This window comes from Galleria mellonella, unplaced genomic scaffold, assembly GCF_026898425.1.
Source record: "Galleria mellonella isolate WM207_F2 unplaced genomic scaffold, CSIRO_AGI_GalMel_v1 utg1634, whole genome shotgun sequence".
NCBI classification, from domain to species: Eukaryota; Metazoa; Arthropoda; class Insecta; order Lepidoptera; family Pyralidae; genus Galleria; species Galleria mellonella.
In genome coordinates this window covers 738,783-751,548 of record NW_026442007.1, presented here as the reverse complement: position 1 = coordinate 751,548, position 12,766 = coordinate 738,783, and the positions used below count along the sequence as shown (strand labels likewise).

Genomic DNA, 12,766 nt, shown 5'->3' with positions numbered 1-12,766 from the left:
CGGTCTGAAGGGTGGGATATGGCGTGAATTTACTGGATACAGAGGAAATAAACTACTAAACCGATTTTGATAGAATTTCAGGTCAGTTAGCCCATCGTGATGAATACACTTGGAATTCAGCACGATGGTTTCCGGGGGGGACCACGGGGAGGTCGACCTGATTGGGTATATTGCTGGCAATGGGATTGACTCCACATTATTAACAATCATTTTCCCCCCTTCCCATGACCATTAAATTCCCTTAGTCGTCTCTTACGACACCCACAGGTAAAGAAGGCCCATTGTATATATATATATATATATATATATATATATATATATATATATATATATATATATATATATATATATATATATATATATATATATATATATATATATATATATATATATATCTTACTACCTTTATCCCAATCATTTGGGGTCGGCGTAATATGATTTTATCCATATTACAAAAATCTTTATTGCACTTGAAATTACATTGTTAATGCATTTATAAATATTGTGAGCAAGGGTGGACTTATCTCTGACAGAGATCTCTTCCAGTCAACCCAATGCAGTTAGAAAACATGTTGTCAGCGGGCAGCTGAAATGCTACAACTATTAATATTTAGAGTACATAAACAAATATATTTTATGTTATTTAATAACATTTATAAAATCGTAATAGTATTTATTCCTTTACCAAAACAAAGTAGTTAACAAAACAACAGAACGCCAGTTAGTATATGACGCGAGCGCAGCTACCACGGACGTTCTGCGAAGCGCGCGCGCGCAGCCGTGATCCGAAAATTGATTTGTCGTGTACGCGCTGTGTTTGTGTGCGTGACCGTTGTGTTGTGTGCCATTAGTGATTTGTTGTATTATTATTTGGAATTATATTTATAAATGTGAGTATGTATTTATATATTAACTAGCGGCCCGTCCCGGCTTCGCACGGGTGGACATTTTTACCACATTTTAGATACAAGTGATTATTGTGACATAACGATAATAGTTGGACATATAGTATCAGGAAGTTTTTTGTAGTTATTGATATTTTCTTCAATATTGTACAACATACTTTTGTTCTATCAACAATAGTTTCCGCAGCGCACGCGACATAAGATATTTTATAGCGTTTTTTTACACCTTGAGTTACATTACTAAAATTTTAGTAAGGATTCCTAACCTTTTCTGGCAATAATTATAGCCTATGTTACTCAGGGTGAATGTAGCTTTCTAATGGTGAAAGAACTTTTGAAATCGGCAAAGTAGTTTTTGAGTTTATTCATTACAAACATATATACACACAAAAACACAAATCTTTCCTCTTTATAATATTAGTGTAGATTACATAATATATGATGAAAACGTGCAAGGATGTATTTTTTTTAATAGATGATTATAAAATAGCAACCCCATCTGCGCTAACGGTATACGCTGACGAGGCACCAGTGATGATAGATGATGATGAAAGCAGGTCTGATCAACTCATCGTGACGAATTCCACTAGAATTAACTACGATAGTTAATTCTGGTGGGATTCTAGGGGGAACCGCGTGGAGGTCGACCTGATGGGGTGTATTGCTAGTAATAGGGAAGTTAAACCCTATTACTAACAATCCCTTCCCCCCCGGAAGGATGTATTAGGAGAGGATTGATCTGATAGACTATCAGATCTCTGCTATTTGAGAGAGGAATGAAAAATATCCGGATTCAAGGTGTATGAGATAAGGGTAGAGTAAGAGATGTGTGTATGAAAGTGGCCCTTGATATTCAATTATTTCTGCCTACCCAGCAAAAGATTTGGTATGAAGATAAAAATAGTAGTAAAGACAAATAGGTAAGTGGAATTATACGGAAGCTAGGAAAACCTAAATATCTTCTCCCGTACATGTTATTAATGCTACTAATATTACTAACAATAACAACTAGTGCATTCCCCTTATAAATGGTCATGGTTAATCCTTAATGGAGCACCATAACGGACAATCTGCTCTAGCTTAAAAAAAAAACGATAGATAAGACTTTTCTAAAGCATGATAACTCTATTATATCAGTATAAGATTCTATTACTTACTTATGTAATTATTTACTTATATTTTATATATATATCCATTTGTCTGCTAGATAAACTGTCATATCTGTCTGTTTACTGTATATCTGTCTTTTTTTACTGTACGGATAATCTGGTAGTATTGTTTTATTGTTACTCTATTCCCTTTGGCCGCAACAGAATATCAGTGCTTTGCTCTTTTGAGGGCGAAGCAATAAACTGAGTTGTGGCCATTTTGTATTGCTATGGCACACTCGCAAACGAAAATTGTATTTAGCTTTGTGTATTTTTTTTTATCATTTATGTTATCTCGCTTTTTTTGTGTATGTATGTTGTAATTTGTGTGCTGTAAGTAATGCAAATAAATTATCTATCTATCTATGATATTACAAAAATTATATAAATTTATAACCTGTCTTAGGAACTAATAAATAACATTTCAATACATACTCATAAATAGAAATGTTTTTATTATCCGAAAGGTCGAAACAATAACCTTTGAAACGTAAGGGTAACGTAACACACCACTACACCAACAAGCTCAAACTACATTTTTTTTTATTAAAAAAAATTATAAACATCGGGTTAGGATTCAATCTTGATACCCCCGGACCGCAGCCAAACGTTTTTCTACTAAACAGCATGCCACTCAATAAATACATTCAAAACATATTCATTTCTAATAACTATTTTGCATTGTACAATTCTTTGAATTCATATTGTACCTTATACTTTTAAACCTTCGATCAAGAATAATATTATAGTTGGTGAAACGAAGGTTTAAATTTACACAGGAAGTAGTAACCGCCCTATTATCGCAGTTTAGGAGGGAACTATTAACTCGAGCGCCGTTTAAAATAAAATTAAAAATTCTGAAACGAAACGATACAACACTGGTGTCTTATGGACCTTACACACACCACCGAAACCGTGGGAGTATTTTTTTTTACAAGTTATTTATACACAATACGAAGACAAGGACACAAGTAAATCGAAACAATATACTCTGTTATGTCCATGGTACTGCTCATGTCTGTAGGCGACAGTTACCACTTTCCATCAGGTGGGCCGTCAGCTTGTCTGCCATTCTAAGTTGTATAAAAAAAAAATTAAAAATCGTCATTAACAAATTTATCCAACTAATTACATAATTCATCACAATGTTCATCAAAAAATATACCCTAGAGAGTTCAAAAAAGGTGTATTAAGATTTCTTCATTGTCGGCAACGTGTACGTGACATCCATAGTGTTGCAGGCGTCCATAGGTTACAGTAACCGTTTAGCGTATCGTACCTTTTACGTGATTTAAAAAAAAAGTATAATTCCTACTAGTCTACTAATATTATGAATGTGAAGTTTGTTTGATATTCAGTCATACTCAAACAGCTGAACGGATTTCGAAATATGGTACATGGACACTTCACATAGACAAAGTCACGGGAACAATCTAGTAAATAAGTAAATTATTATTATTTTAGATTTGAAGCTCTGTTATCTTTTACTACAAGTTTTTTTAAGAATTAAAATGACAATATGAAAGTAGTAAACCCGAGCTAATTCAGGAAAGTTCGTTTAACTAGATAACCAATAGATATTTGAGGGTAGGTAATTAGAAACACCTAGACATGAGCCAATCCAGAAAAAATTCGTTTAACTAGGCAACGAATATCTGGGAGCACAATTTAGAACTTCCAGAACCGTTCGTTTAACTAGATTACAAATACCTGAGGGTACAATCCAGAACACCCAGACTTGAGCAAATTCAGAAAAGTTCGTTTAACTAGATAACGAATATATGGGGGTAGAATTGAAAACACGCAAACACCTGAATCAATTGAGAAAAAGAAATATAACTAGATACTGAATATCAAAAGGCAGAACCCAGAACACTCAGACACCTGAACCAATAGAGAAAAAATTTTTTAACTAGATAATGGATATCGTGGGGCACAATCTAGAACTTCCAGACCCGAGCCCATTCAGAAAAGTTCGTTTAAACCAATTAATTTCAGTAGATTTTAAGTTTTCATTCAAACTTATCTTTAAAATGAAAAAATATATATTTTGTTACTTAATCAAAACTATCATGTTACTGACCACCGAAAAGTAATATGTAAAATAGATCTGAGTCATTTCTATTATAAAATTGGTATAGTCCGGTGGTCATTAGAATAATTTGTTGTATAGTAACTACTGTGAGTCATACTGTATTATAATTAGGTCTTAGAATTAGGTTTTTATATCGGCTTGCATAATAATGCCACTAAAATATCAAATAAATATTTAAACCGCTTCTAAAAGAAGAGGTTCTGAATTTTTCTTTTTGTGCATGTGTGTATGTGTGTGTGTGTGGTGTGGGTGTGGGTGCGTGTGTGCGTGAGTGCGTGCGTGCTTTTGTGCGTGCGTGCATGTGAGCGTGCGTGTGAGCGTGCGTGCGTGCGTGCGCGCGCGTGCGTTACATAATTACGTCGCTGATTCTGAAGTAATTATCACAACCCTGTAAATTCACGCCATATCCCACCCTTCAAACCGAAACACAGCCATGCAAACACAACTGCTTCACGGTAGACACTCGAATAGGACAGAGGTACCCAAGCAATCGGCTTTTGTACAAAGTCTCCCTCTGGTAAATTTAGAAACTGGTAATATTTGTAGTAAACATTTTAAACCATTCTATAAGACCCTTATAGGAATACAACGCGAAAGAAGGTAGTTTAGAGAGTGGAATAGCCTTAATTGGCCCTTCGGCTATTATATTGGCAGGCAAGCGTTCACGCTAATACACACTTAAGTATAAACAAAATTGTACACAGTATCCCTATAGAATGAAATCAATATCGTTAGTCATCCTGTGAAGGAAGCGCTCTACCAGTAAAATTGAAGATTTTCATCAAAGGAATCATCATCATGTTCCTACCCTTATCCCAATCATTTGGGGTCGGCGTAATAATATTTTATCCATAATACAAAAAGATTTGGTTTTTTTAGTTTTACGACCGGCCACCTGCCTGACGTCAACCCTCTTTGGGAATGCATTTGTTGGTGGTTTCCGCCACCTACGGTATAGAGGAAAAGATTGAGGAAAAAAGGAAGGGAACGTTGGAAAAGCGTAAAGGAAATTGGTGAATGAGGGGAATAAGGGACTTATGTGGGAAAGGAAAGGGGGGGGACACTGCAGTCGCGGAAAGGACTGGGACACTGCGGCGGCTCGGGAGGCCGGGGTCGCATACCCGTATGCCCTTATTCTAGAGTCGGACAGATTTCTAGAGAAGAACACCCCTGACGCTCAATGGAATATTGGGTTGTAAAGCGACAGTAAATTTTGAGCTTCCACACAAATACGGCGCGTCCAACTGTTTTTACTATATGGTAATGAGATGGTAACTCTACCATCATTTTCGGTACACACTGGCGGGCCACCAGTAAGGGATGATAGGTGATGATAAAGCAGATCAGTTATTATCGTGACGAACTCAACTATAAATCAAACACAATGATTTCCAGGGAAAACCGCGTGAGAGTCGACCTGATATTGCTAGCAATGGGGTTGCTAATGCCCATTACTAACAATCACTTCTCCCACCATTCATAAGATGTTAAGACTTCGTACTCTATAATTTCACTGTCATGGTGAGAACTATTGAACAAACAACCCGAAAAGCACAACCATGAAAGTAGGGGGAAAGGGATTGTTAGTAATGGGGTCTTACAGTTCCATTATTAGCAATATACCCTATCAGGTAGACCTCCACGTGGTTCCCCCTGGAAACCATCGTGGTTAATTCTAGCAGAATTCGTTACAATGGGCTAATTGACCTGCTTTCGTTGTCACCTATGATCGCTCACTGGTGCCCTGCCAGCTTATATCAATAGCACAGGCATGGTTACCATTATATTATCACCCATTAATAAACCATTCAAGCAAGAGTGCTTTGCTCCTTGCTTGCAACTCGAGAACTACGAGAACTATTGAAATATCTACTTATGCAGACTACATTTATAGTATTTTTCATATTATGTTAAATAAAAAACAAAACTGTTACACAAAAAGCGTCAAATAATTATTATATCTATCTATCTATCCTATTTAAGAGCTGCGCTCTTGTCGGTGGAGCTCTTGCCACTCACTACGATTTACAGCGAGTCTCTTCACCTCTTAATACGACACGACACCAACTCCTTCCTTGATCTGCCTGATGTAACTATGTCTCGGTCTCCTCTCCCCCTCCTATAATATTATAATAAGCGTGAAATAATAATTATTACCTAGTAAAAATTCATTCGTCATTAAAATGATCTCGACAAAAAGACAAAATACACACAAAAAATAAATTTAAATGAATCGATAACCTCCTACGTTTAAAGTCGCCATTTTACATTAGACGCTTAAAAAGTGCTCATTTATTAAAGTCGCTTAAAACGAGTATAAGACACAAACCTCAGTACTTGCTTCCACTGCCCTCATAACGCAGTGGATTCGCAAAAGAAAGTTCGTGGGAAAGATTCACATTGAGATATGATATCTCAACCGGACTTCAATTAATTAATTAATTAATCATAATTATCTAAAAGTGTCCAAGAATATTTTTTTAACTTCACGTTGAAGCCTTAATCTTATTAAAAGTTCCATAAGTGTTTTTTTTTCTTTCTCGAAATATAATTTAAATAAATTAGGATTTCGCATTGCGGAAAAAATGCGATTTGAATTCTGATAAAGTTAATAATAATTTTTCGTCTTTTTTTTTTTTTTACAACACTGGGGGCAAACGAGCATGCGGCTCACCTGATGGTAAGTGACTACCGCCGCCCATGGTCACCGACAATACCTACGGCATTTCTAGATCGCCGTATGGTCCCGGCATAGAATGGGTAACACCTTCCTTTCCCGTGGGTGCCGTAAGAGGCGACTAAACACACGACGCTTATGTCCGGAACCGTTCAATAGATTTTGAATAAATTTTGTATTTTAATGAACATTTGCTTCAACTTGAGACATACGATAGTTTATATTTTAATAAGTACAAATCAACCCGGTAGATGGCGGTAGGGGGTAAACAACGTTTACCGGATCAATTAATCTTTTCATACAATTTAATCTTTTAAAAGACTCCTATTTCATAGTCTCATGGGCTTACTCTATGGGATTAATGAGACTGACTCACCCTTCCCTATCCTAATCTAATTTCCCCAATTGTACCTATTATAGGGAAAGAGGGGATTTATGCACGTATTAATTGAAATTGATGTTAGCTTGAAGGCTTTACTGGTGTAGTGGTTTGACGCACCGCCTCACCTTCCAATGGTTGTGGGTTCGATTCCAGTAGAAAGCACTTTTATTTACATATATATCAGTTTACATTAATCTGAATACTTTCTATGTACAGTGTCATCATCATCATCATCTGATGACCGTTCACTGCTGAACATAAGTCTCTCTTTGGGGAGTTATGTCAGTAGTTGCCACGCTTGTCAGGCGGGTTGGCAACCGCAGGCTTTGGCGATGTTTTAAGAGGGACTCTGCTGCCCATCTCTCGGCCATATCATAATATGTATTAGTAACTATTTATTTACCTGATATTCTTCGCTAGCCAGCTCCACGTAGAAGGAGGGAGGGGGGAAGGGTTGTTAGTAATGCGGACTAGCAATTGCTAGGAATATACCCTGTCAGGTCAACTTCCATGTGATCCACCCTGGAAACCATCGCGCTGAAACCCAGTTGTATTCATCACGATGGGCTAACTAACCTGCCTTTTCATCCTCACCTATCATCTCTCACTGGTGCCCCGCCAGTGTATACCGTTAGCGCAGGCGGGGTGACCACTCCATTGTCATTCATTAAAAAAAGGTTTGCAATTTTATATTTATTTCGCGTTATAACCACAATTTTTGGGGAAAGGGATTTTTAGTAATGAGGTCTAATAACATCATTGCTAGCAATATACCCTCTAAGGTCGACCTCCACGCGGTTCCCCCTGGAAACCATCATAGTTGATATCTTGTTGAATTCATCGTGGTGGGCCAACTGACCTGCATTCATTCGCACCTGGCATCTTCCACTAATGCCGGTCGGTGTATACCGATAGAGCGGGCGGGGTTTCCATTCCATTTTCACTCATAAAAAAAAACCACAGCTTTTATTTACTAGCACAGCCGATTAGTATGTTTGGTTCACACCAGTGACCAGTCAAACGCATTAACCCATAAACCGCAGCGACCACAACATCCTGTGATTTATTTCCTCCCATCCCCATGCTAACAGGACTGTATATTTTCGTTGATTCTGTTGAAATTTGAATTCCCAAACATTATTTAAGATTTTGCTCAACAAAAACATCTCGATTTATAATAAAATTAATTTATCTTATATTTTTATTTATTAAAATAATAATAATAAGATTTAAAATATATCATTTAATTTATTTATTTTATATTTTATTGTACACATTAATAATATATAAAAAATATGACACAGGTAAGTAAATGTACAAAGGAGTTTAAGTCTAAAAGAGTTCTCTTCCAGCAACAACCAAAGTGGAAAGGAGCATCGATGTCAAAAACAAAAAAAAAAATTAATATTAAAATTTTAATAATAATGGAATTATTATTAATAATCTCTTAATCTAACTTTAATTAAAGTACTAACGAGAGAAATTCTCCAATAAATCAACGAAATGTTTACTAAAATATAGGTTTAAAATCTTAGTTTACAATATTTTAATTTAAAACGCGTAATTGTATGTGTTTCTAAGTAAATTTTGTGTAGTAAAAGTCAGGATTATCTTCACAAGAAAATGACGGATATAATATTATATAATAATAATAAATAGTAAATTTTCTTCTTTAAATATTAAAATTTTCTTTAGTAAAATTTCTAGATTTAAAATATCTTCATTTAGAACTCTTGATTATGTATCTACAAATAGATTTTTCTTCTAAAACGACAGAATTTTTTTTTTGTAAAAATAAAAATCAGTAATCACATCGATTGTAATTAAAAAATAGGTCTGATTAGTTGATTACAATCATTTTGTTTAATTCAATAAATACAAAACAGGATTTATTCCCAAAAACCACTAGTATAAAATTATTACAAAAATTTAAATTTCTATTAAATATAAATAAAACATAATATAATGTGATATTTAATTTATTTACATAAATACCTAAAAAACTAAACACGAATGAATATTAACCTTGTTATTTATAAAGTGTTGGAATAATTTTGACATTAATGAAAGGCGTATTAAAGACCCACCCCAACGTCCGTGTAACATTTTTCCACCCCCATGACGCCGAGTTAAAATACGACTGATATGGCGGACACAGACGAAAAGGTATTGTCAGTAATGGGATCTAAAAGTCCCATTGCAACCATCGTGTTTAATTAATGTCAAATTCGTCACGACGGGCCTACTGACCTGTTTTTAGTCTCACCATTCATCTCTCACTGGTGCCCCGCCAGCGTGTACCGATAGCGGCAGAATTGCCATTCCATTTTCACACATTTCAAAAAATATCAAAATAAATCTTATTAATTAATAATAAAGAATCAGAAGATTGATTGATAGATTGATAAAAAGAATAATAACCCAAATAATAATTTTAGTTTGTGGAATTCTCTTCCCATGTCTATCCGTGAGTCTTCTTTTTTCATACAACTTAGAATTGCAAACAAGCTGACGGCCCACCTGATGGAAAGTGGCAACCGTCGCCTATAGACATGAACAGTGTCATGGACATAACAGAGTATACTGTTTCGCCCATAATACCCCCCATGCGTTGCCATTTCTGAGGACCCAGGTATTATTCCTCTGTACCCAGTAAATTCACGCCATATCCCACCCTTCAAACCGAAACACAGCCGTGCAAGCACAACTGCTTCACGGTAGAAACACGAATGGGACAGAGGTACCCAAGCCATCGACTTTTGTACAAAGTCTCCCTCTAGTAAAAGTCAATCCATAAATATTTTTAAGAGTACACTTGAAGAGTTTTTTTCTACAATTATGAACAAATATTTATTTATTTTTATGTGTAAATACATATTTATGTCTATATTTGTGTGTATATATACTATTAAATATTATATAATTAGTTATGTATAAACTTAATTTTGTCTAATTCCTTTTATTTCAAAATTGTCACAATATTGTACCCGCTGACGTTGCTTCTTTCCACTTTGAGTGTTGCTGGAAGAGAACTCTTTTAGAGTTAAGCTCGTCTTTGTGCATTTAATTACCTTTGTCATATTTTTATGGCATTCTATAAAGTATTAAATGAATAAATAATAGTAATAAATAATAATATTATTTCTTTCTTTATTATTCTTTATTGTACACAAATATAAAGATAAGAACAATTTATTTAAAACGTAATAGACAAAGGCTTGAGCTTAACTCTAATAAGAAATTTCTTCCAGCAAACTTTTTCAAGTTATCAACAATTAAATTGTTATTTAAAAACAAATTTAAAAAATAAATCAGACCATTTGTGTACATTGCATAAACATATTCGTAAGATAAATATATACAAAGAATAATGCAAACTATATGTTAATTATACAAAATACATAAATCCTGTAAACACAATGAATATTGGAATAAATAATACATAAACAAATTACAAACATACATACATATATGTACTCGTATATGCATACGTCAGCATAGTAATAAGAAATGCTTCCTTAGTCGACGATTTAAAATACCTATATACTTGTAATAAAAATTATCAAATACGATTAATTAACAAATATATCACATGTTATTCATTGTACGCCAAAAAAATATTAACGTTTACAAGCCTACTTCTCTTGGTAGCCGTTTTAAATAAAGCAATAATAACTTATCGGACAGCGTCGAAGTTTATGTGAATCAATTCAAATAATTTGTCTCACTTCAAATTATTTAACTCAATTTGTATTCAAACCTATAAACGGCTCGTTAAAACTAGTTATGTGTGAAATTTTTGTACAGTGATAAATTTATGCAAGAATTTTATTAACAAGTCGGATGATGTCTATGCTGAAAAAATGGGTGGCCATGGTTGAACTATTATAAATCGGCTATTGACAAGTTGACTCAACTGTGGATGTAAAGTAATCTAATCTAAAAATCTCTGGGGGAAAGGGATTGTTAGCAATGGAGTTTGACAGCCCCATTGCTAGCAATATGCCCTATTAGGTCGACCTCCACGTGGTTCCCCCTGGAAACCATTGTGTACGATGCTTGTTGAATTCGTCACGATGGGCCAACTGACCTGCTTCATCCTCACCTATCATCCTTCACTGGTGCCCCGCCAGCGTATCCTGATAGCACAGGCTTTAACTGTCCACTGTTGAACATAAGCCTCGCCCATGGGAGTTGTGCCATAGTTGCCAGGCTTGGCAGACGGATTGGCAACCGCAGTTAGGTAGGGGGAAAGGAATTATTAGTAATGGAGACTGAGAATCCCATTGCTAGCAATATACCCAACCAGGTCGACCTCCTCGCGGTTCTCCCTGTAAACAATCATGGTTAATTCCTGATGAATTCATCATGATGGGCTAACTGGCCTGTTTTCATTCTCACCTATCACCCTTCACTGGTGCTCCGCCAGCGTATCCCGTTAGCGCAGGCGGGGTTACCATACCATTTTCACCCATAAAAAAAAAAACCTCTTAAAACGTCTCCAAAGCCTAACTGCAGTTGCCAGTCCGCCTACCAAGCGTGGCAACTACTGGCAAATCCCCCTACTGGGAGGCTTATGTTCAGCAGTGGTCAGTTATGATGATGATCATGATGATATATTGCGTTACTTATAACATTGTAATTTCTTTTTGCAATATCGAGTTGGAATTACGGATCTTTTGACAATATAACACTCTAGCACTGCGTTTGACGCGGCATTATCTGAACTAGCAAAAAATATGACAAATTATCCGTCACTCATGTTATGGACATCCCTGGTGCCACATAAACGATACTCCCACATCTAATATACACCGATCGGGGGGGAAAGGGATTATTAGTAATTAGGTCTAATAGCCTCATTGCTAGTTTTTTTTTAGTGGGTGAAAATGGATTGGTTACCTTGCCTGCGCTATCGGTATACACCGATGAGGCACCAGTGGAAGATGATAGGTGAAAATGAATGCAGGTCAGTTAGCCCACCATGATGAATTCGACAACAATTAAACATGATGGTTTCCAGGGGGAACCGCGTGGAGGTCAACCTGAGAGGGTATATTACCAGTCATGGGGCTATTAGACCCCATTACTAACAATCCCTTTCCCCCCCTCATTGCTAGTAATATACCCTGAAAGATCGACCTCCACGCGGTTCCCCTTGGAAACCATCATGATTAATTCTTGTCGAATTCATCATGGTGGGCCAACTGATCTGCATTTATTCTCACCTACCATCTTCCACTGGTGTCCCGCCGGTGTATACCAATAGCGCGGGCGGGGTAACCATTTCATTTTCACCCATTAAAAAAAAATATACACCGATCTAAAATATCACAACCCTATTTCAATAAAAAAAAAAACACTAAATATTTATAGTGATAGCCCTTATCCCGGATTTGCAGACGATTCCCAACTACTTTACGTGGTTGGGAACAGTTTTAATGTATTTGTATGTATCTGGTTCAAAAGAAACACACGTCAAAGAACGTGCCAAGGGAAATGCTGTCTTAGTGTGTGACATTAGAGATGAGATTGAGTTGTACAATTGAATTTATGTAT

General features: G+C 35.8%; 1 protein-coding gene across 1 annotated transcript in view; it reads left to right on the top strand.

Annotated features, from left to right (window-relative positions):
* Nucleotides 1–742: 742 nt before the first annotated feature.
* The window catches only part of LOC113512980 (uncharacterized), an 81,949-nt gene continuing 69,925 nt past the window's right edge, over nt 743–12,766 (top strand). Inside the window, exon 1 of the mRNA XM_052892630.1 lies at nt 743–890. The gene's annotated coding sequence lies outside the window, so the exon portion shown is untranslated. The remainder of the gene's footprint in view (nt 891–12,766) is intronic.